Source organism: Carassius gibelio, chromosome A11 (genome assembly GCF_023724105.1).
Source record: "Carassius gibelio isolate Cgi1373 ecotype wild population from Czech Republic chromosome A11, carGib1.2-hapl.c, whole genome shotgun sequence".
NCBI lineage: Eukaryota > Metazoa > Chordata > Actinopteri > Cypriniformes > Cyprinidae > Carassius > Carassius gibelio.
In genome coordinates this window covers 23666545-23692448 of record NC_068381.1, presented here as the reverse complement: position 1 = coordinate 23692448, position 25904 = coordinate 23666545, and the positions used below count along the sequence as shown (strand labels likewise).

At 37.3% G+C, this 25904-nt stretch overlaps 1 long non-coding RNA gene across 2 annotated transcripts; it reads left to right on the top strand.

Moving 5' to 3' along the window:
* The first annotated feature begins 713 nt into the window (after window positions 1–713).
* Window positions 714–25898, top strand: LOC128022720 (uncharacterized). Of its 2 annotated transcripts, XR_008185976.1 has the most exons (4): window positions 714–6772; window positions 6940–7137; window positions 12106–12265; window positions 21844–25898. It is a non-coding gene; the product is annotated as an uncharacterized LOC128022720 (long non-coding RNA). The 2 variants fall into 2 exon arrangements; XR_008185975.1 differs by having other exon boundaries at window positions 1183–7137.
* The last annotated feature ends 6 nt before the right edge of the window (window positions 25899–25904 follow it).

Here is a 25904-nt window from a genome sequence, read left to right as displayed (position 1 = left end):
ACACACACACATTACAGCAGAACTGTTTCCAACACTCATAATAAATCATCATATTAGAATGATTTCTAAAGGATCATGTGATAGACTGGATGCCACATGTGACACTGAAGAATGTAATGTAATGATGCTGAAAATTCAGCTTTGCATCACAGAAATAAATGATAATTTAAAGTATAATAAATTGAAAACAAATTATTTTAAATTGTAATAATATATCACAATATTACATTTTTTTCTGTATTTTTGATCAAATAAATGCAGGCTTGATGAGCAGAAGAAACTTCTTTCGAAAACATTAAAAATTGTAATGTTTCCAAACTTTTGGCCTGTACTGTATCCCCCCAAAACTGCACAACTGTAGAGTAAAACATTAATAAAAAAGTGATAATAAAAAATGCGTCTTAAAACTGACATGATTGTACAAAATCACAGTCTGGGGACTCGGAACTCAGAACAACTGCTAACATTAAGGCGGGCACGCTACACAACAAATTGCCAACAACTGATCGTGCGCGAACTCTATTTTTGATGCACTTCAAGCACTCGATGGGTGGGGGGAGATTGAAGAGCCGGACTTTTTTTTTTTTTTTTTTTTTTTTTTTTGCTTTATTTGGTAGTATTTCGAATTAATGGTTTTTAAATAGTAGCCTATTATATAAAAAAATATATATATGTAAAAAAAACAAACGGAAAAACAACAAAAAAAATTCACTCTTTCACTCATTCTGGCGCTCCTATGGATGAGTGGCGCTCTTAGCATTTGCCTATACCGCCTATGCCGCGGGCCGGCCCTGTGACAATGTACTGTTATTTTCCTCACAAACAAAATTTGCACTACAGAAAGCAGATTTAATGCTTACAATGTTATTTGTTTGGCATGTGATAGGGAAAAAAATGTACACACAATAAGCCACTTTGAAACTATCCTGTTATTTTTATTTTATTTTAAAACACATAATTCATATAATATAAATAATACTGCACACCTTTTAAATGTATCAAATCTAAAATATTGTTTAATAACATGTAGCTTAGAGAAAATATAAGCACAGGCTTGACATTTATCCTGCTTGAATTCGTTCTAAGAAATGCACAACTTCATAAGTACCAAACTTTCATCTCTGAATATTTACATATTAAATATATTTAATATTTTAAATATTTTAACTATAGTGTTTTTCTTTCATTTTCTGTGACTGAAGCCGTCAATTGTAACACATCAGCGAGGCAAAACTGATGTCTATTTGCGAAAATGTACTTTTATGCACTTGTTTGATAACTTGTGGTTAAAGCGCCACACATGCAGTGGTAAAAGTGGCGTTTTCGATGTCTACCTACTAGGGCTGTCACTTTTGTGAAAAAAATCATTTTAGATTTTTAAGACATAAGTGTTCATTGAATCGATTGTAAAATCCATTTTCCATGTCTAAAAAAAGACTTTTCTTTTTCAAACGTCAAATAACGGACGAATGTAAAGAGAGTGCTGGAAACGCACAAGTCAGCAATATTTCTTATTTATTTGCATGAAGTTTCTAGCAGAATAACAAACAGCAACAGGAGTGCAACATTCTCGAAATAATATATATGCAGAGGGGACGGCTAGGGCTGTAGTACTCGAGTCCGGTCTTGGACTTGTAGCAACAATGAGTTTTACAGAATAATTAACTCAAATGATATATAGGGAATTTGAATAATTAATCAGGAATATGATTAATTTATATCTCAGATGACAGTTACATTAAATTTGATTGATTATGAAAAATAGCTCAATTGCCTATACCAATAAATAATCACAGGGCACTGTAACTTACTCATTAATATGTCAATATTCCATTCTTCATACCAATTATTGTGATATCTCTTACTGTAAATTACTGCAAATCAAACAGTGGTATGTCCAGCAAACCACTGTTGACCTATCAATTTTCAATAAAGTTATCACGCCTTATAATTCAAGGAAAAGTATTCTCTGGCCATGAAAATATTATCCTATCCTTATGATAAATTTAGTTTCTAAATTTAGAGCTTGTAGCTATAGATCAGACATCTCAGTGACTCGTAATGTAAGTGGGGTGGAGTCCAAGCCAATCGTCAGTATATGGGTTTTTAATAATTAAACTAGTAATACATCAAACTACAAATCACACAGAGTAAATATGCGTATGACAATACAAACAGTAAGCTTTATGCAAGACATAACGGAATCCAAATAAAAGAGAGAGAGAGAGAGAGAGAAAATAGAATGAGATCACATAAGGAGCTCAGGTATGGAAATCATAGTCAGTAACTTTTGGAAGCCAACAACGATCAGATCATAACAACACTTTAAAGCAGCATTTAAATCTCCATAGAGAAAGTGATACTTGCAAAGTGTCCAATGTGAGCGTGGCGTGAGATCGGCGTCGAGCTTGTGAGCTTTGCGCGCTGTTCCTTTTGAAAACAGCGGGCGTGTGCCGGAGGCCAGGTGACGCGCGTACACGCTGCGCTTGATCTTGGCGTGAGCGTGGAGCACGTGGTCCTTTGTTCTGTCCTCGCGCGGTATTTGAAAGGTTCAACAAACAATGTTCCAGAATTCGTCTTCCTTGCGTGGAGAGGCGAATAGTTGAATAAACTTAGTAAAGAAAAGAAAAGAAAAGAACGAAAGCTTCCAAAGGAGCCATTAAAATGGCTTTTTCTCTCAGCCCCTGTGCTAAGGGGGTTTGCGCTATGAGCAACGTTGGTCGCACAGGAGAGCAGCGTGTCCGAGCAGGAGAAGAAGAGAGCGGGCGGACCTTGTTCGGTCGTTCTTATGGCTTGAAATGGTTTACGCCCCTTTTTCGCGTAAACAGCCAATGAAAGTCCGCGATCTGAAGCGGATGGAAAAGTTCCTTTGTCTCTGTGGAGACAACCCCCCTGGAGATCTAGGGCTTGTCCAAATTCCAGGGATTATTCTAGCAAGTTTGTAATTCAGATTACATACATTTTTCATTACTTTGCTCTAGATAAATGGGTCTGTCAGAGCATGACGATCACAAAGATACTAAACATAATATATATATGATCAAAACATGAAGTTACATTCAAATGCAGAATTACACATATTTAAAGATTTGATTAACACATGATAACACTGCAGATAGTCCCAATTTATATGGGAAATTTCTAAATGTACCAAAAGGGAATACGTAATACATTTATAAAACATAAAAACAGAAAGTTAATGAATACATTCCATAGAATGCATTGTTCAAAAGAAACAAGTGATTTGGCTTCTCTCCTGTCCTGTGTGTCCAGGGTGGTCGTAAAGTTTTACGACCTGCAGGGGTGGGGGTTGCAGAAACGTAGCTCTCTTTGAGGAAGTTAAAATGAGGAGAGACATTTCCTAAAGTATAAGCTAGCAACTTATACTCTTCACATAACAAGGATTAACCATTTTATGCAATCCATAAACATATTTAAAATACATATTAATAAGGACTTACAAAAGTAAGGAACTTTACGAAAGGTTTCTTTTTGTGTATGTTGGAATGTGGTTGGTTTAGTGTATTCTTTGAGGCTCCCCCGGGCATTGTAAATTAATTTAAGTCCAGCCAGGCTGGCGCCAGGCCCAGTGCAAAAAGGGTTTCATTTGGAAAATCTGAATTAAACACATGAATCGATGATCTGCATATCCGTTACAGACTCGAGTCCGGACTCAAGACATTTTTCTGTCGTCTCGGACTTGTCTCGGACTCGTTGCATTTGCACTCGGACTTGTCTCGGACTTGGCCATTGGACTCGCCAAGTCTTCTATTTGGTGTCGACCGAGTCCAGCAAAAAAACAAAATAAAAAAATCTCCTTCAAAACAAAACCATGATGTAGCGAATGAAAACGTGTGGAAAACGCTAGGCGTGCCGCTCTTCTTATTTCCAAATGACTGTGGCCTGCGCTCGCGCTCCAGTGGCGTCTGCTGTTGCTGTGCAACCATGACCCGCTCTTCATGATGACACAGAAGTTTCAGCAAAGAATAAATGGATTTCCAGCACTAAACATCCCTTGTAGTAGCTCTACTAATAGATTAATTTAAAAAATGGATATCCTTGTACAGCTATGATCATCTGTTTCTCCATCTTAGCTTTCATTATTGTTCCGGGAAAGGATGTGCATGACCAGCGGTGCACTTACTGCGACCTGAAAAGTTTAGATGTTTCTAATTTAATTTCTACCTGTTAGATTGTGTTTTATTTACGTCTACACCTAGATAGCTTTAAACGTACCCTTTACAATAATGAAATACTAATTATTGTTGTACAGTATAGGGTTTGCAAGACTACTGATTTCTACTAGTCGATTTTTTAATAAAAAAATGCTTGAGTTACTCGACTACTCGTGGTTCATGCTATTGTAAATGAAAACACATTAAATAGTTTTTTTTTTTATCAATAAACGGTTATTAATGTATAGCCTTATGCAACAATTACATATGTAAATTTTAAAAACTTTATAATTATGCCATTACGTATTTAAAATTTCATGTAGGCCTAACAGTCAGTATTTCTATGTGTAACAATCACAACATTTTTCCTATCTGCATTCGGATACAACATTGTACAGTTACTTGATAAGACCGTTATGAACAAGTATGTCGTGTTAAACTAAAATAATTATTAATTTCTAAAATAATATTTATCATGCAAGCAGAGAGATGTCATGACAAACGTTTAGTGATCATTTGAACGACCAAATACATTCAATGCGCACATTTACATTACGCAGAACACTTTAAGCGAGTCTTTTTTATAGGTTAAATTACTCTTGCAACGCTCTGATTTCTGAGAGATGCACAGAGAGGCGACAACAATGCGGTGTTTGATTTGCGCTCTTTTCGCTCATAAAGTTTACATTCATTCACTTCTGGCGCTGATCCCCTGGCTCACCTGTTATCTAGCAAACACCAGACTGTGTCAGCTTCAGCCGAGTTATTCCTTGTACGTTATTCGTTTTTTAAGCCGTTATCCTTGCCATTCCGAATAAGGTATTCAGCTTCAGGCACAACCCTAATTATTACATTACATATTTTATTTTTACATGCAACATAGATAAGGTCATAGTAACAGCTCCACGCAATATTTTAATTCTAAAATTCACGTCGTACTTGCAAACACTTTGTATGCATTATGGTTAATGCATGCTGGATGAGTTGATTGTTTCCTACAGTGCCGAGTAGTCTATGCAAGCACTAGGACAAAAATTTAGCTTTATTTATGTGCGCATGCCCAGTAGAGCCAAATGTATCCTTCTAGCCTTGCTGCGCGCATGCGTCATATCCCGAACTTTGTGTGTGTCTGTGCACTGTGCCAAGGCATCAGTCATTTTGGACCACAGACATAATGTCAGCAAAAGCAGCATTATTAACTAAATAAAATGAAAATAAAGTACATCAAAATAATTTGACCTTAAAGCTCCAAACTCTAGAGGGCCAGTGTCCTTTATAGTTTAGCTCCCAGGGTCGGACTGGGGGTAAAATCAGTACTCATTACCAGGGCCCCAGAGGAAGAGAGGGCCCTTGAAAAGTATGAATCTGAAATATATATATTTTTTTACCTGGATATTTTCATGGGTGGGGGGCATGGGGGCCTATCAGGACTGCCTATGCATAGGGCCTGGGATCTTGTGTAACACCCCTATTAGCTTTAACTCTAATTATACATACTTGAACCAGCTAATCAAGCTCTTACTAGACACACTAGAATCTTCCAGGTGTGTTAAGGCAAGTTGGAGCTAAACTTTTCAGGACATTGGCCATCCAGGATGTAGTTTGGAGACCCCTGTCCTACAGAGTTGTTACTTTGCACAAGCTTTTTGATCATTACAAATAAAAATTTACAATTATTTTCTTAGAACAGGAGATATGCTGCCTCTCGCAACACATACATTATCAGTAGTTAAGTATGTGGTCTTGAAGAGGACCCTTTTTTCTCTCATTTGGACTCGGTCTTGACTTGGACTCGAAACTTTTGGACTTGGACTCGACTTGGACTCGAACCTCTTTGGACTCGGTCTTGACTCGGTCTCGACTCGGTCTCGACTAGTCCTGGACTTGGACTTGACTTGGACTCGACAAAGCTGGACTTGACTACAGCTCTAGGGACGGCTGTCATAACAAAAGAAAAACATCACTGCAGGCTTCAACCCGGCTGCATTTATGATTTAGGCCTTTCAAAAATCTCCAAGATTATTTTAAATAATGATTCAATCCATTTCAAACAACTGTTCAAAAAATCTAACTTTAAATGGGCTTGAGAACAGGCCATGTGTGTTTTTTTTTTTTATTGAACGTAACCGACACTTAGGCTAGGCGGCACTAGGCAGGCATGAAACGCGCAAAAAGGCTAGGGACATTACAAATTTATTGGACAGGAAAACAAGTCGATCAACATTTTCGGGGTCCACAGCAAAGCATTTTTTATTCACTACATGTCCAGCTGTTGAGAAGACGCGCTCCGACTGCACTGATGTTCCAGGGACACTCAGGTACAGCAGCGCAAGGTGGGGGTATTACTGCCAATTTTCCACCACAAAAGTGGGGTCACTCTCAGCTTGCAATGGTCCTTTTCTAACTCAGAATCTCCTGTAACTAGATGCACGAATGAGGCGAATCCGCGTCTACCGCACCGCGAGACTTCAACACGCGCGTAAACGAGTCTTTACATTGACTCATCATTGAAATTATTTGCGCCGGATGCTCTATTCGCGTTTGGTGTGAACGCAGCATAAGAGGAGGCTTTCGATGTCACTGGGTCTTATAGAAAGGTAAAATTGCTGGTATGATATGCACTGCACGTTTTAATACATCTTGGTGCATCATAATTGGATCAGTAATGCCAAATCATTGTAACCCAGAACCTCTTGTGGTTATCAATGCATAGCTGTATGTCACATTGTCTCCCTTTTTTTTTTTTTTTTACCTCCTCTGGCAGAATGTGCTGTTTGCTGATGAGTCAGATGACTCTGTGTTGAAGGTGATTGATTTTGGATTTGCGCGGTTGTTTCCAGCGGGGAGTGGCAGTGCATCTCTGCAGACCCCCTGCTTTACCCTGCAGTATGCTGCGCCGGAGCTCTTCCACAGCTCGGGATATGACCAGGCCTGCGATCTCTGGAGCCTTGGGGTGATCCTGGTAGGTTTGAGTGTATATAAGTGTGCTTGAGGATATTTATGTCTATGGATGAAGTACTGTTTTAGACTGGACTGCCATATGTATTGTTTTTTTCAGGGGAGAGGTCGGTGTTAAAAAAAATCAATACCTTAACTTGAATAAATAGAAAAGTAACAAAAGTTTCGATAAATTCCAAAAGTAGACTTAGAGGTCATATGACAATGCTAAAAATAACATTATTTGGTGTAATGCAATGGGTTTACATGTTTAAAATTCATAAAACACATTATTTTCCACATACTGTACATTATTGTTGCTCCTGTCTGCCACACCTTTCTGAAAGGTGTCAATTTTTACAAAGCTCATTGTTCTGAAAAGCGAGGTGTGCTCTAATTGGCCAGCTAGCCAATGCATTGTGATTGGCCATATAACTCAAGTGTGTGATGGAAATGTTATGCCCCTTAGCATATTTGGAAACACACAGTGTATCCATGACATGGTGGCGTCAACAATACTACAATGAGAATAAAAGTTATGCCTTCTTTCTTTGTGTAAACATTTGGGTTGTGTTATGCAAACCATCCATCACTGACATAGATATATGTGGGCGTGTTTAAACAAGGGGTTTTAGGAATGCATGCACGAGTCTTAACTTTTATAAAGAATTTATCTTTGGGTTTGAGACTTTAGTCTTTACAACTTTGTACATCTACAGCTTGTAACACTCCAAAGAGCAAGGAAAACTTGAAATTGCATCATATGACCACTTTAAACTACTTGACTACTTAAATCATTGGGTTAGTAGGGGTGTGACGGTTAGTATATAACCGTGAGACCGGTCATTAAAATATTTTTTACAAACATTTTTTATCAAAAATTATTTTCATTTTTTAGATAGGATCATAAGATGCGCAATATATCGGGAGACATGGTTTTTACCACTTAATGAAGTTTTGTAAATCGTCTGACATTATATTAAACACTTCATTAAATTTTGCTTTGTAGAAAACCTTTCTTAAAAACGAATTTTGTTTTGAACAAATTTTATCTTAATTTTAATAAATGTTTCATCAACCAATTGCATGTATTTTAATAAAAAGCAAATATAGCAGACAATGATAACCGTGACATGGAAGCAACAGTGCCCCGCGTTCACTTGCACTGCACTGTGAACTAGACCGCATCTCATCGTAAATGAAACTCAGCGTTGGCCTATGCCTCATACATTAGCATTAAATATCTTTGCTGCATCCTTTCTAGAACAGACTATGGCTTTTTTTTTTTTTTTTTTTTTTTGCGGATGGCGGGTGGGTGCGGCTTTGAAATTTGCTCAAAAAACTTTGGCGCGGATGATGAGTTTTGTGACAGATCTCCTTAATAAACGGAGGTCTGAAATCTCTGCCCCTTTACCGATCACTGATACCATTTTTTTCCGATCCAATCCATTACTAAAAATTCTGAGTTATCATCCGACATAATTTTTTATAATCGATGTAGAATTTCTATACCTCAGTATGTTGGTAATCCCTGATAATCACTGTTTTGTGTGTTAAACACAATCTACTAGACAACTTCATTAAAATATATATATATACATATATATACATATATATATATATATATATATATATATATATATATATATATATATATATATATATATATATATATATATATATATATATATATATATATATATATATATATATATGAGCATAATGTATGACAAAAATACTAGGTTAGTGGTTAGTTAATATAGGTTAGTGGATAATTCTGCAGCAAAAGTTATTCTAGGCAGCAACTTATGATAAATAGGACAAAACAAGAAAGGCTATTAATAATCTTTCATTGTGCATTATTATAACATGAAAGCCTCCAATACAGAGCGGCACAAATCGCTTATGCGCATTCCAATGCGAGAATGATGTGCTTGAAGCAGCATGGAGTCACAGCGCGCTGCGCTTCGCATAGAAAAGTTCAAAGCATAAAGGAAAGATATATTAATTCGTAGTGTTGTTATTCTGTGAGATAGTTTAATGATCCTTTTCTTTTAACAGTTTTACATTTCAGTTACTGCGCTCTTGGAGAGAGTTTAATCTTTTTGACTGTAGTTACTAAATGCAACACGCAGTTTGAATGCTGAATGGAGAATGACAGACAGCCGCAGCGGAGAGAAGAGCTTACGTGTACGACTTAAATATTCACCTAGTACTGCACATTGTACTATGTAAGATTTTAGAACATTTGGAATATAGTGCAAGAAAACTTTATGGTGCTTTATAATGTTTTTGTGCATTTCATGGGGCTTAACAATAACACAGAATAATATACGCACAATATCGAATTTGGATCGGTCTTGTCTGACTGATAGCCGATCCAGCAGAAAATGACCATTTTGGAGCTGATATCGATACTGTGTATCGGATCAGTGCATCTCTAGTTGTAAGTACTGCTTCAAAATGCCAAATGAAGAAACAGTAACAAGAGACAAAAATAGTGAAAAGGCTATTTATTGAAAACTGGATTTAACAGGCTGTTCATCAGCTGATCAAATGTTTAAGAACATAGCCTTAAAAAGCTAAAAGAATCTGCACAAAAATATAAACCTGCATATCTACTCCCATGTCACAAACTTGCCTGTTTGGAATTTGCAAGGGAGCACCAAACATGAGACATTGAAAGATGAGAAAAGAATTAACCTGGACAGTACTGATGGCTTCCAACATAACTGGCATGACAAGGAGAATCCCACTGGAGATGTTTTCTATAAGGCACAGTGGAGGAGGCTCCATAATGATCTGGGATGCTTTTTTGTTCACTGGGATATTGGAGATTTAGCCATCAGGAGGTCATGAAAGTGTGACTGCCTGAAGGACAATGACATGAAAGCCATATTTTTGGACAGATTTGAACTTTTTAAGGCTATGGTCTTAAACTTTTGATCAACTGATGAATAGCCTGTTAAATGCAGTTTTCAATTTTAAATGGACTATTCTCATTTTTTTTTCTTGTTCCTGTTTCTTCTTTTGGCATATTGAAGCAGTGCTTACAATCTGGTTACGATCCAACAGCACAAATTGAGAATATTTTTATTGTTCCCCCGTGTAACAGAAATTAGTCGAACCAGACAAATTAAAGAGTCTATCAAAGCTGTATGCATTGAAACACGAGAGCCGAATTCCTCAGGAAGTCATGAATCAGTTCTAGTGCCACAAGAACCAAGCAAGATGACCAACCAACTTGTTCACACAACAGCTTTCAACATGAACACCACTAGAGCAATTATTTACAATTTCAATTCGAACAAGAGATTGTCAAATTTGTTGTTCATAATTGAAATGCAACGCTGGACATCACATGAAAACCCATGAGAGTACTGCACAAGTCCCATTGACTTCCCCCCCCCCCCCACCTAACAGAACCAGACTGAAATTCCTAAGGGGGGGAAGGGCTTTAAACCTCTGTCTTCACAGAAAAGTCTTTTGTCAGGAGAATGGCAAAGAAACTGCTTTTGTACATATATATGGACCAGAATGAACTCAAAAAGACTCATAAATGAATCAGTCCATCGCTTCACTCCATATTCATTTATATGTAACCCACACATTTGACTATCATGTTATAATCACTTATTGTGTATGTTTTTTTTTAATAACTATGGCATAGCTTAACGATTTATAATTGTGTTTGGTATGTGTGTGATCGAATCTTCTTGCTTGAATTAGCCCTGACAATAATTTATTTGTCCCATGTATCGTATTCGTGTTATAGGAATCATGTCAAAAATTAGACCCTGCGAGGCAGGAAATTCGGACCACATGCTTGGTAAGATAAACAAATGATTTATGATACCCCCCGAGCCAAGACAATATCTGATTGGTCAAGACAACATTTGAGGTGTGGCCAACAGGGAAGTTTAAATACTTTGGACACCATGAAATTTGGCTTTTTAGTCCCTAGCTGCTGCTATTAGCCATGTCGGCTTTTAGTTCTAGCATTGCTTGTGCTATCAGTCATCCCAGTTTCTAGTCTCTAGCTATGCTTCGGCTAGCTTGTAGCATCTAGCAATGCGGTTAGTCATCATTATTCTTTGAGCGCGGTTCCAGCGTGCCTGCCTGCTGCTACTATGCCACGATGAGAAGGAACACAACCTAGTCTCTCAAACTTTATTTCTTTTCTTTTCTTTTCCGTTTGAGAGTTTCGTGTTCTGAGTTAAGTTTTGTAACGTCCGTTCAACTTCAACCAGCCCACACGACTCTGCACTTTCAGCCAACACCCAACAACCACAGGCTTCCCAAGACGTCACTTCAGAGACTGAACTTCCAGCCAATCAACGACCTCGGGATAGCCCTTTCACCGAGGCTCCTTCTTCACAGGAGATGCAAGTAACTTTACCTCCAGACTGTGACCTTTACTGGTGTATCTAATATAATTTTAACCTCATTGAGGAACTCAATGCGAGCGCTAATTACGTGATTGATGGTTGTTCATGTTTATGCAATTTAACGTATTGCTGTGAACTTGGGATTCCATATTTCCATTCTCTTAAACTCATCTTTCCCTAAATTTCGACCTTCCTGCAACTGTGAATGTGTGTGTGCGTGCGTTTATGTGTTAGATTAGTTTATATGTCTTAGATTTATCTAATAAAGCCTTATTCATATTGAAAAGAGAAGTATCTTGTGTTTTGTGCTTACAAATTAATGTCTTAAACTGCCGATCTTGTTACTGTGCTAATTGATAGTGTTTTCACTATAGTTTGGATATTAGTATCCAGCGCAGATTTGATGTTAAACAGTGATCAGCCGTGAAACAGTGATTCTGTTCAAATTCCCTTTTAAAATCTTAAATGATTCCCTTTGAGCTAAATTGACCTGTTTCCCTTACACCCGTTATTAAAATTTTGTTCAGGAGTGTATAATTTGACAGTTTGTTCAGAAAAGTTAAACAAAAAATGCAGATAGTATTAGTGTTCTTCTTTTTCATCAGTACACCATGCTGTCTGGCCAAGTTCCATTCCAGAGTGAGAAGAAAGGAATGACATCATCGCATGCAGCTGACATCATGCACAAGATCAAGGAGGGTGATTTCTCATTGGATGGAGAAGCCTGGAAGGGTGTGTCTGAAGAGGCCAAAGATTTAGTGAGAGGTACTTTTACTGAAAAAAATCTAAACTTGCTTGGGTGTTGAAAAATCTTATTCCAAGGTAGGGCTGGGTATGTATGCCATAATCAGAAATAGACTAGTTATTAGCATTACTATAGTAGATAAGTTGCAATAACCTCCAACTTTTCTCTTCTCCACATGTTACATGTTAAATTAATTTATTTGGTTATTTGGTCCTATTATGCCCTTTTACAGGGCTTTTTTGAGATGTACTAGAATAGGTTTTCATTTCTGATTGTTCCAAAAATGCATTATTTCTTTTTTACATTATTGCAGCACCTCTCTTCCCAGAGTGAATGCACTGTTTAGTTCCTGTTGTGTTCTCTGTTTTGTTAGTTGTGATTGTCCAACCACTTAGAGCATGTTTTGTATCGTGTATTTTTTTTTTGTGTGTGTGTGTGTGAGTGTTAGGGGTGTAACGGTTCACAAAATTCACGGTTCGGTTCGATACGATTCACTGGTGTCTCGGTTCGGTTCGGTACGGTTCGGTATGTTTTAGATACAGCAAAAAGAAAAAAATGGCAGATACATTTCCTTGATTTAAAAACATTTTTTTAATTAAAACTAACAAAGTATGTTTTTTTTTTTTTTTTTACATTGAACAATGATGGAGCTATTCTTTACCCATCTTCTATGGTGTTTTCTTAGCAGCATACTGTATAAAGCAAAAACAGATCCTTATTAAAAAGAAAATGAAAATGTTATATTGTTGTAGTAGTTATGAACAAATACAAAGATTAAACTTTTTATGGAACTCTATAACTCTTTATATTGAGTGTGTTTTTACTCAATTGGTTCTCTATAGGGCTTATGTTTTTTGGAACAAAGCAGGAATTACGGTCTGGCTGAAATGGGCTCGTGAAGGAATATTGTAACGGGGCTCAATTACATTAAGCATGTTCTTAAAACCTGCGTTTTCCACTACAGAGTAAGGCGCTCGCTCACGCAGTACGCACCGAAGGCTCGTTGCAAAATGACTAAAGGGTCTTTCACACAGGACGCGGTATGCGCTGCGCTGCGCTGGACCCTGGGCTCAGCGTTGCCCTTCAGATACAACGCGATTTGCGCAGCACTATGCCAAGAGCAAAGTAGGTGGAGTTTTCAAAACTGCCCGTGCATACGTTCTATTTATAACAGTTCTTCTATCTAATAACGTGCAGGCCTGTTAATTGTATCGTACTGCTCAGGAAATTCTGACACAGTACAGTACTAGTCCATTTTGATTTCCGTGCTTGTTTGGATGCCCCGATCGATTGGTAAAGTGCACCCAAACACCAGACCTGTTGGTTACTGGAGGATCTTATATTTCTGGTCTGTTAAACGCATTGGCCATTTTGCAACGAGCCTTCAGCGCATGCTGATGAGCGAGCGCCTGACTGAGTAGTCTAACATAAACATATAAGTTGGTGTTTTTTTTTTCTTCTTCGGGGGTGTCAGGGGCGTTGCCTGTTACGTCGTTTGGGTTATTGGGCTACCTTGTTGAACGCATATCATTATATTTTACAATTTTTTATTTATTTTCCAAATATAATTAATTAGCCCAACGAACCGTTCGGTACATAATGCGTACCGCGTACCGAACCGAAAGCCTCGTACCGAACGGTTCAATACGAATACGCGTATCGTTACACCCCTAGTGAGTGTGTGTCTGTGTATTCTTTGGTTGGATATTAAGCAAGTGATTAACACTTAATAGGACCCCTTTAAGCATTACAACATAACACTAGCTACAAATAATACATATTATTACTACTACTAGGGATGTGTTCTGAGGTGACACCAATGAAAAATAATGTAAGCAAAGATGATTATGATTATGTTTGAGGTGACTTCTCCTGAATTTGAACTTTATAAAAACTAGTAAAATACGTTTTTTTTTTGTTGTTGTTGTTATTTTATAATTACAACATCACTTTTGGCAGCATTTAGCATCCATGTGAGAATCCATAAACAAGATTGCATTTTTGATCTAGAAGCGAACACAGAGGTTTACATTGACATTTATGTATTGCCAGACGCTTTTATGAAAATACTTACAAAAGAGGTACAAAAGCAATTCTTCAAAGAGCCAACAATATTTGTAATACACAATGCCTTTGAAGTAGAGGGCCTGCACTGTGATTGGGATCCTGTGGGAGCAGGGGGTTTACCTTTACTGCAGTCAGGAATGGATGGTCAAAAAAATAGCTCAAATTTGGTGCATAACAAGAATAATGGAGTTACTTAAATACTGTGCTTGCTGTGGTAGTCTGAGTTACAAGGTGTTTGGTTGTACACAATTATATTATTGCCCACCATGGCACTGTCCCCACTGTCTTTTTTGCTTTTTCATAGAAATTAAACTCATTTAGAAAACGTAAGCTACAGTTTTAAAACTGGAAATGTCTGATCAGCTCCATACAAGCCATGGTCTGTGTGACAAAACTGGCCAAATGACCAGTCATAAATAGCCCGAAGTAGAGCAATGACCATATTCCATATATCAAAACAGACAACAGATTATTACTGAACAGAATACAAAACCGACATATGGCGTAATCCAAATGAATGTGCTCAAGTAACCTCTCATACAGCACAAATTCAAATGTCCATATTCATAATGTATCATATGGTTGCAAAACTATTATTTCTTTTTGAACATAGATTTGTACTTCAAATGTTCCTGTATCCAAGTACAACAGCAGCCTTCGTTTGAGCTAACAACTTATGCAGCTTATTTTGGTTGACTGCATTTTACTTTGATTAATAGGCTGCAATGTAAAGTTAGCAAGGACAGATAATTGTTTTTGTTCATATTTCTGGGCATTTTACAACCCCAATTACAGAGAAGTTGGGATGTTTTGTAAAAATGCAATAAAATCAAGAATCTGTGATTTGATCTCTTTAACTTTAATTTAATTAAATCGTGGTATTGAAGGTGGAGAGAGAACTGTACATGCACTCCCCCCACCCACAATTCCTGCCGGCCTGGGACTCGAACTCACAACCTTTCAATTGGGAGTTCGACTCTCTAACCATTAGGCCATGACTTCCCTCTGGTTGATGGCTGTAACACACTCCAAAAAAGTTGGGACAGAGGCACGTTTAACACTGTGTCACATCATCTTTTCTTTTAATTACTATGTTTCATTGTTTGGGAATTAAGGATACTAATTGTTAAAGTTTTGCAAGAAAAAAAGTTGTCCAGTCTCTCTTGAAACAAGGCTTCAGATGCTCAGCAGTCTATGTTCGTTGTTGTCTGATTCTCCTTTTCATGACTGGTCATACATTTTCAATTGGAGACAGGTCTGGTCTGATCTAGCACATTCACTCTGTTTCTACGAAACCACGCTATTGTAGCACATGCAGAATAAGAGCTGGCTTTGTCTTGATCTAATAACCAGGACTTCCCATGAAAGTCATCATCGTAACGGCAGTATATTTCTCTGTACAACTTCAATATATGCCTCCATGTCAATGGTACCTTTGCACATATGCCAGTCAGCCATTCTGTTTGCTCTGCTGCACCCCCATACCATGATAGACATTTGCTTTTGCTTCTGTCGCTAATGAAAGTCTGGATGGTCTATTTAGTCTTTGAAACTGAGAACTTGAAATCTGATCTCTGGCCCAGAGAATCCGGCAGCATCACTGCATATAATTAGAGATGTTCTGATACCCTTTTTCTCTTCCCGGTACCGATTCCGATACCTGGGCTCAGGGTATCAGCCGATTGAGAATGAGAAGTTGTCGTCATAGCACAAAGCCCCTCCCTCGATATCATGGTCTCCGCCATGTTGGCAGGATACCGGCGGCGAAACAGGATTGTTTACATGTGTTTTTAACCTGGTAGTAGAGGAGGTTCTCGCAATTCTGCACTGTTTTACCATGCCTGGAAGTTAATGCTGCGTTAAAAACTGCTCCAGTACCTCTCACAATACATATGGAAAACATAGGAACAATGGAATACAGTTTTTTTAGGTTACACCAAGCACAAAACATTGGTATTTGGAGAAGCTCTCAAGCATACAAAATATCGACCCTTGCGAGCTCCCTGCAGCAGCACAGAGACCTGGACCATTTACCTTATGCACACATATGGACATTGGGAATTATATTGTTTTTGGTTTAAGTTACTACACAATGCAGGAGTTTAAAAGCCACAAGTCTTTGGACAGTTACGAGGCTTTCTGCTGTGGCTGGTTCCATCTACAGCAGGTGAAGAAAAGTAAGTTTATTCACATGCGTTTTAGCGTATTGTAATTACATTGCATTTACAATGCACTTCTTGACCAAAATGACAAAGTAATTAACTGCGACTGTTTCGTAAACACTAAATTGTAACAAGATGTTCAATGTATACGAACGTTTCCAACATGTTTTGATGGAGGCTAAAGCTGTGTATGTTTAGTTATGATTTGATTTTAGCCCAATGACACATACTGTAACAGGTTTTTGTGTTGGGGGCTGCAAAGTGGACAAACCAGTTCTGGGTTAGCTAGGGTAGTTAAATGTGTGATTGCAAGATGTGAATGTCCTGGTTAGATTAGAGCCATTAACAGCGTGAATGCAAGTTGACTTACATCGTAGACGATATAATTCCCAATATCCATATGTGAGCACTAAGGTAAATTGTTCAGGTCTCTGTGCCGCTGCAGGGAGCTCGTATGGGTCGATATTTCGGATGCCTGAGAGCTTCTCCAAACACCGCTGTTTTGCGCTTGGTGTGAGCTTGTTCCTGTAAGGTCCCCTTTCTTTCGCATTATGTTTTTGCATTGCTTTACTTTATTTTCTTTCTCATATTCGTATTTCGCCGACAAAATAAATGTACAAAAATTAAAGATCTCTGAAATGTTTAGTCGCGCCTCTGTGAATCCTGCGTATCCTGCCATCAGGGCCGACCGGCTCAGACCCCTCCCAAATCAACCCAAATCGGCAGGTGACTCCTCACTCTCAATACCGAGTACTGATCCGATACCTGGGTGTGTATCTGTATATACAGCTGTATATACTACTAGCCCTGTGTAAATTGCTAGAATTATTTTATGGTGTGCTTCAGACTTATCCCTTAATAAAACATGAACAAATACATGATGAACTACTGTATTTATTACAGTATTTTTATTATATGACATGAATTTGACAGTAATATTATTTATTTTCTTAAGCGAAAAAGAACTTCAAATGCAGCCACAAATCTAACACCGCAAACTAAAAAAGGTATTTTAGTTTTACAATATAACTGTATAAAAGGCTGCAACATGTCTAGGAATATAAAAAAATGATATATTAATCAGACCTCTTTACAACAAACAGGTAAAAAACAAGCAACCGTCTAGGCATAATTATTATTAATAGAGACGTATTATTATTACTACATAGAGACATAGCTAAATCTACTGTAGGCTACAACAGTAGCTTAATATATTGTCAATTTACTCACGTTAAATCGAACATTTATTTTGATGGGTTGCCATGAAGATCTTTGAGTGTCTGTGTTTATGATATGACGTGACGGTTTATGCGTTCGTGTCCTCATATAGTGTCACACGGCAGAGACTACAAAACAGCGAGCTCCCGCGCATCTGCGCCCGTCACCCACAGAAATGTAGAATTTGCAGGAGTAATATTTAAATAGTATTTTGCAGTTTAATATTCACAGACACTAGTATATATTCGGCCACAGTCTGGAGCCCTGCGCTTAGACTAACACGGAAGCGACTGAACGCAGCTGCGGGTACAAAGTCGGTAACTTATGTGTGGTATCTGTGATATTTCCGATACTAGTAGCGGAATCGGAACAACTCTACATATAATTTATGTATAGCTTTCTCTTAGAGTAACAAGATTTTCAGGTTACATTTCTTGATGCAGCAGCAGACTGTGTTAAGTGACAGTAGTTTTCTGAAGTACTCCTGAGCCCATGTGGCTATATTTAACTAGGACTGCAATATGGACAAAAAAAAACCCTATCGCAATTTCTTTTGATCAGTTTTGCGATTTCAATTTTAATCACTATTTTGACACACACAGACATGCTTCACATTCATAAATGCATTCAGTAATAATTTTAAACCCATTTCCAAAAGAAAACCAATTAGAGCTTTATCAGAAAGTTGTAACATGTCTCTAGAACAGACCTAGGTCAAAGTAAAAGTGTGACAAATGTCTAGATATATGGCAAACAAAAAATGTAATAAAAAAATAAATAAATCCTGTGTCCAGGGATATTTTTTTTTCTTCTTTTTTTACCATGCATTGGTCATAGAGCTCATTGTAGTGGTGCCTCAGGTGTTTAAATATATTTGTTGCACCAGGTTCACACATACTCCGTCTGGAGTGTGTATACAGTATGTGTATGCGGTGCAGAAGAAGCAGCGAGAGCGCATTATTGTAACGCAAAAGCACATTAAAATAATGCGTGAGTGCGAATCTCTCCGCTCGCACGCAAATTTCCTTTGCTTGGTCACAAAACCAGACACGCGTGCTGAGATGCACGCTGCACATACCCAAGAGTGCGCACACTTAAAACGTGTCTCCTCTCGCTCAAACTGCATCCTGTGCACTCACAACTCTCTCTGTGCTTATGCACTAGATATAAGTTATTTTTGCACCTTTATATTTCTAACCTTTTCTGTTCACATCTTCTACCGTGTGGTGTATGAACGCTCTGATCCGTTTACATGGACTTGGAAAAATACGCCCCACAGACAGAGCGTGTGAACCTGACGTTACGTAGGCGTATGCCCAGTCTGTTCTGTTCTCACGCTCCTTTTTTTTTTTTTTTTAGAAATCGTGCATGTTCAAATCATGATTTTATGATGATTTTGATTAATCGAACAGCCCTATATTTAACATAGCAGCATGACGGTTTCTTATCTAATGCCATCTGAGGGCTGAAAGGCCATGTACATTCAACTGAGGTTTCCTGCCTTGCCCTACATATATGTTGATTTCTCTGAATTTCCTGAGTCTTACAATATTACGTGTGGTAGTTGGTGAAAGAAAGATCTCAATTCTTTGCGATTTTGTGTGATTTTTTTTAATTGTTTGACTCTTCTCTGATGAAATATGGCACAAAATGATGAAACATTATCCAGTTTTGCTTAAAAAGACTGAGATGCTCCTTTAATACCCAAACTTGATACCTTGACCCATTACCAATTCACTTGCTTACTGTGAACAGTTACAAAACATTTTAAAGTGGATATTCTATAACATTTTCACTTTTATTTTGCCTCTGTCCTACCTTTTTTGGAATGTGTTGTAGCCATTAAAATCAAAATATATTTATGTTGAAAGTTTTGGAAATATTTTCTTTGTACTTTTGTCAATTAAATAAAAGTTAAAGAGAATGAACAAATTACATAATTCTTGATTGTATTGCATTTTTACAAAACATCCCAACTTTTCTGGAATTGGGGTTGTATGTGTTTGATGTTAATTTCACTTTTAAATACATAGAGTACATAGCATCACCAGAAAAAAATGTAATTCTTTGATGCATTCTTTTTCCTCAGTTCTTGTCCCAGTACTCCAAAATCAGTTGGAAGTTCTCCTATGATTGGATATTAAACTTACATATACAGAAAATAAATTTTTGGTAACCTAAATGTGTGTCCTTTAACCCTCTGAAGTCGATTAACGCGTATACGTGTTATGAGTCATTTTCTTCTTTCAGTTTTGATCGTACAGATAAGAGCAATACATCAATCGAATCTGTAAAGGGTCTCCTTTTTTGTATACAGACATAATAACAACAGAACTTTGTGCACTTATGAAATAAAGATAACAAACAAGGTGTGCTGTCTGCGCTGATCTTCATTTACAAACACGTCATTAAAATGAACTAACTCAGTGAATACTAAACAAAGAGACATGAGAGCGATATCTATAGAAAGCCTGACATGTCTACTTTTAAACAAGTGCTGTTGAAAACAGATATTCTGTGATAAAGTTATCCATTTGAAAACAACATGATGTCTGTTTTTCACGTCTCCCTTCATTTTCTTCTAATGTGACCACACACCCGCACTGAACGCGCTATTCAGATACTAACGTTTCACTGAAGCCCGCGGCTTGAATACGCCCATATAACATAAGACAACGCAGCGAAACTGTTCTTCAAGTTCTTTCTTTTTATTTTACTATTTGCTTCGCGATGACAGGAATAAGACATAATTCGCCCCAAAAAGATGTGATATGGTTGAGGATTTGAGATTTGGATTTCCTCAGAAAAAAAGAATGAAGCACTTTATTCAGCAGAGATCATAAACACGAGTAAGTCTATTTTTATTTATTGTATTAGTTTTCTCATAACGTGTAAACATTTTACTAGTTAGACCTTTTCCAAAGACTTTTTCCAAACTATAATTCCTGACTTAATGTATAATCAAGTGAAATATTATGAAGTTTCAATAACAATATACTATAATACTATACAATTCAAAAGCTCGATGTAAATAATATAAATGTAACAAATAAATGTAACTGTCACAAATGTAACAAACAATGCTGTTCTTTCAATTTATCCCCCCTAAAAAAAATGGAAAAAATTTTCTCAGCTCTTTTCAACATTAATTAATAATAATGATGATAATAACAATAAATGTTTTTTTTGTTTTTTTTTTGTAGAAAATAAGATTGTTGAAAGGATTTCTGAAGGATTGTGTGACTGGATTAATGATCCAAAAAATTCAGCTTTGAAAGTCAGCTTTGATTGTTCCTAATAAACTTTTTATCTGCACTCGCAAATGGATATTAAATTATGTTGTGGGATAATTCAATATATTCTAAACAAACTACAAACATAAAATTATATAGATTTATTTTGTCTTACATTCTGTCTAGTAACTCCTCCCTCTCAGACACACAGCTGACTGAAAAGCTCCTGAGGCCTGCTCACATATGACTTTTACCAACAAAGTGTTTTTACATCTCATTTTTAGTTTTTCCACTAACCATGCATTTTTTTTTTCTCAAAAACAAAATCATGTACATACATGCTGCTCACATTTTATTATTAAAGCCAAGTTTGTGCTGATTACAGTGAGATTAGACTTTTATATTTAGCCATTTAGATGTGTATAAGAAACTGAATAAAGCACAAATGTCAGGGCATGACAAAACTTCTCCAGGCCCCAAAAATACCCTTAGATTCCAGAAGGTTAAATCAGATTGAAGATTACTGTCCAAATTGAGGTTTCAGTTAGAAAAGGCCTTGTTACAGGATCTGCTAGTTTAGGAAATCTTTTTTGAAATTTACTTGTGTTCACCCAATACTTGGAGTCTCTATTGATTACCACCTGAAATAGCAGTGAAATATGTTGTAATAGTTTTATACCACTACAAAGCTTTGGCTGATTTATTCCTGACCCAGCCGTCAGGGACCCACTGGCACGCGAACGCATTTCAGTCCAATTTCAGCACCAGTGCTTATTATTATAGCTGTCATCTGATCATCTAGATTGAGATGGATGAGGTTCAGAGCCCTGGTGGAAGGAAAGAGTGTGATGGTCCCTGAGGATGCTGCTTTATTGGCTGCCTCCAAATTAGCTTTTATCTCCCTCTTCATCTTCACAGGTTTGTTAACCGTAGATCCTGAGCGACGGCTGAAGCTCTCGGCTCTGAAAGAGAATGCCTGGCTTCAGGGAGGTGGCGTCATGTCCTCCACCCCTCTCTGCACCCCTGATGTTCTGGAGTCCACCGGCCCGACTGTCCGTACCTATGTCAATGCCACCTACAAGGTCAAGTATCTGCATTTTATACCTATATTCAGTTGTGATGCATCCAAGTAAAATCCTTGCAAGCACATATGAAATAAAACTACAGAAATTATTTATTACATTCTAAAAATACCAGATGGAATTACAAAAATAATGACTTTTTTTTTTTTTTTTTTTTTTTTGATTGCTTATGTTGGTTAATCCTTTCATTCCCCAACATGTTAGATAATATTATCTGGAATAAAATATAAAATGCACTGATGACAAAAGATTCACACGGATATTCACATTAAAAGATCAATACATTCTGTCACAATGTTAAAACATTTAATTCAAAGCAAAATATATTATATATCATATATATCATGTATGTATATATGATGCGATGTAGAAAAACCCGTCGGATGACGTGCTGGTACGATTTCAGGAAATGAAATTTCAGGAATAAAATGTCATTTTTTTGTCAAAATAAGTGTCTCATTCAATTATTATTCTATAACATCTTGTGAAGCATCTCTGAAAATATCTTGGCAAATTTCACTTGTTTAGTGTAGAAAAAAAAAACGATTTATTGCTGCAAGCAGAAATACTTTCTCTAATGTTTAGAGCGCTGCGGAGGTGCATCCTCTTAACACCACAAAAACACAGGGTTCCTATGGGGTTTGGAAAAGTATGGAATTTGATTTGAGTATTTTCCAGGTCTGGAAAAGTATGGAAAAAATAAATCAGAGTATGGAAAAATATTTATGTTTCCAGACTATTGTCCCTATTTCGTTTTCTAAATATAAAATTAAGAATTTCTAAATGTATATAATAAATATATAATATATACAATCGTTTTTTTTTTAATGCCATTTGGATCAATCTGCCAGCACTGCCGATCGTTTTTGCACTTGATCTGCTGGAGTCTAGGTCTGCAGTGATTGGCTGTTACGTTGTTAGGCGGCAGTTGCCATCACAGCGCCCCTACCTCAAACTACTTGACTAAAAACACCTGGAACCTTGTCCTTGATTTTTACATTTGAGTGTGGACTTCACGGCAAACAAAATGGGAAAATGCAAGTTTTCAGAGGGCTGGCTTGCCAATCCTAAATATAAAGCCTGGTTAGCCAAAGACTTAAAATTTACAAAGAAAGCTATTTGCAAACTTTGTGTCAAATCATTTGTCATCTACAACATGGGGGAGGCAGCAATTGTAAGCCATATGCTAGGCCGAAAGCATCTTCGTCTCATCACAGCATCCACCACACAAAGTCTCACAGCGTTTATGGTCCAGACCAAGGTGGGACCAAGACCGACCACATCAAGTCACAAAGCCCATAATGTACCGATTGATCAAAGGTGAGCATTTGAACTATAGTCAGTCTAATGTTATCCTTTAATTAACGTATTACTTAACGTTAGCAGGAAGTCTAGAAAGCTGACGTCAGCTTATCAGTTCATTAACATTACCACACCAAGATAATTATGTGAATATAGTGTTGGTGAGAAGATAAAGGCCATTTCTAGAGGGAATATGGAGTATTTGGAGCTGCAGCAGTAGTCACATTGGTCAATTTATTATCAGGTGCGTTCAGAGAGAACAATTGCGTGACGCGGCGTGAGAGTTGTTTCTCTTTAACGTCACTGTTAGGCCTATATTTGATATTTTCTAGTGTATCAGTGTAACAAATTAAAGTTGTGTATTTTCATTTCGCAAAATGTCGATATTTACTAGAGTAGGATATCCAATCTGGGCCGTTGAATGAGCACGTGCATCCGCATCACACAATCAAATAAGCAAAATATCGAGGGAGCACGCAATCATTAAGATTAGATTGTGTTTTGTTGTTAAGTGATCTTTTATGACTAGGGAATTAATTCAATAACTGTTGTGCGTATAACGTTATTCCTATTACACAAGTTTGTCTTTTTCACAAAATAAGTTGTATTTTGACCTTCGTTAAATGAACGAGTGCACGCATCCGCGTCACTCAAACCAGCAACAGATAAGGGAGCGCATCACGTGATCATTTAAATTCAACTTCAAAGATTATGGTGAATATGGTGAATAAAGGTGAATATATATTCAGGTTATAAAGCGTTTAAGGTTTCTTATCATTCAAGCATGTTGTCAGTTTGAGAGAACTAATGCATGTTGTAAACGTGAGTGGATCTGTAGAAAGAATAAATATTTACAGGTGACTGTATGATAGTAAACTATTAAATCTAACGTCAATGCTGAAAAAAAAATGATATAATATGGTTGAATGAATAGGGTTTTATCATCAGGTTTTCTTCCAGAATGGTCCTGTATTTGGCTCCATCCATCTTCCCATCAATTTTAACCATCTTCCCTGTCCCTGCTGAAGAAAAGCAGGCCCAAACATGATGCTGCCACCACCATGTTTGACAGTGGGGATGGTGTGTTCAGGGTGATGAGCTGTGTTGTTTTTACGCCAAACATAACATTTTGCATTGTTGCCAAAAGGTTTGATTTTGGTTTCATCTGACCAGAGCACCTTCTTCCACATGTTTGGTGTATCTCCCAGGTGGTTTTCGGCAAACTTTAAACGACACTTTTTATAGATATCTTTAAGAAATGGCTTTCTTCTTGCCACTCTTACATAAAGGCCAGATTTGTGCAGTATACGACTGATTGTTGTCCTATGGACAGAGTCTCCCACCTCAGCTGTAAATCTCTGCAGTTCATCCAGAGTGATCATGGGCCTCTTGGCTGCATCTCTGATCAGTCTTCTCCTTGTATGAGCTGAAAGGTTAGAGGGACGGCCAGGTCTTGGTAGATTTGCAGTGGTCTGATACTCCCATTTCAATATTATCGCTTGCACAGTGCTCCTTAGGATGTTTAAAGCTTGGGAAATCTTTTTTATCCAAATCCGGCTTTAAACTTCTCCACAACAGTATCGCGGACCTGCCTGGTGTGTTCCTTGTTCTTCATGATGTTCTCTGCACTACAAACGGACCTCTAAGACTATCACAGTGCAGGTGCATTTATACGGAGACTTGATTACACATAGGTGGATTCTATTTATCATCATTAGTCATTTAGGTCAACATTGGATCATTCAGAGATCCTCACTGAACTTCTGGAGAGAGTTTGCTGCACTGAAAGTAAAGGGGCTAAATAATTTTGCACACCCAATCTTTCAGTTTTTTATTTGTTAAAAAAGTTTGAAATATCCAGTAAATTTTGTCCCACTTCATGATTGTGTCCCACTTGTTGTGGATTCTTCACAAAAAATTACAGTTTCATATCTTTATGTTTGAAGCCTGAAATGTGTAAAAAGGTCGCAAAGCTCAAGGGGGCCGAATACTTTCGCAAGGCACTGTACTTGTTAGCAGTTGAATTTTAAAACAATTTATCAGAACAAGTCAAATATGGTCGGAAAAATCTGTAGGGAAGTCTGGAAATTTGAGTCTGGAAAAGTATGGAATTTTGAAATGTAAATTGTGTAGGAACCCTGAAAACAGTTAACCTATCAAAATAAACCACGTAACATATATAATAAATGTGTATCAATGCATATTTCCTGCCAGTCCTGTGTAAAACTATGGCACGCAATGTTTTTTACATTTGTTTATTAATAAAGCAGGGTTTCCGCGGGGCCATGAAAAGTCATAAATTTAACAATAAGAATTTAAGGCCATAAGTCATAAAAACGTCAGGATTTTCCATACAAGGTCATAAAAAAACATTTAGTCACATCTTAAATTGATATGCTAGTCCATTCATTTGTTGTTCCATCATATTTGCGCTCGCAGCGGCGATGGCATTCATTTGTTTTGCCTGTTGTAGTTCTGTATGAGGAATCTGGGTGGTATCACACTGGTATCACAGCGTTCCAGAACTACAAGGTCCATGCGGCAGCAAACAGACTTGTCAGAAGGACTTTCACAGAGACCCGAGCGAACTCCGAA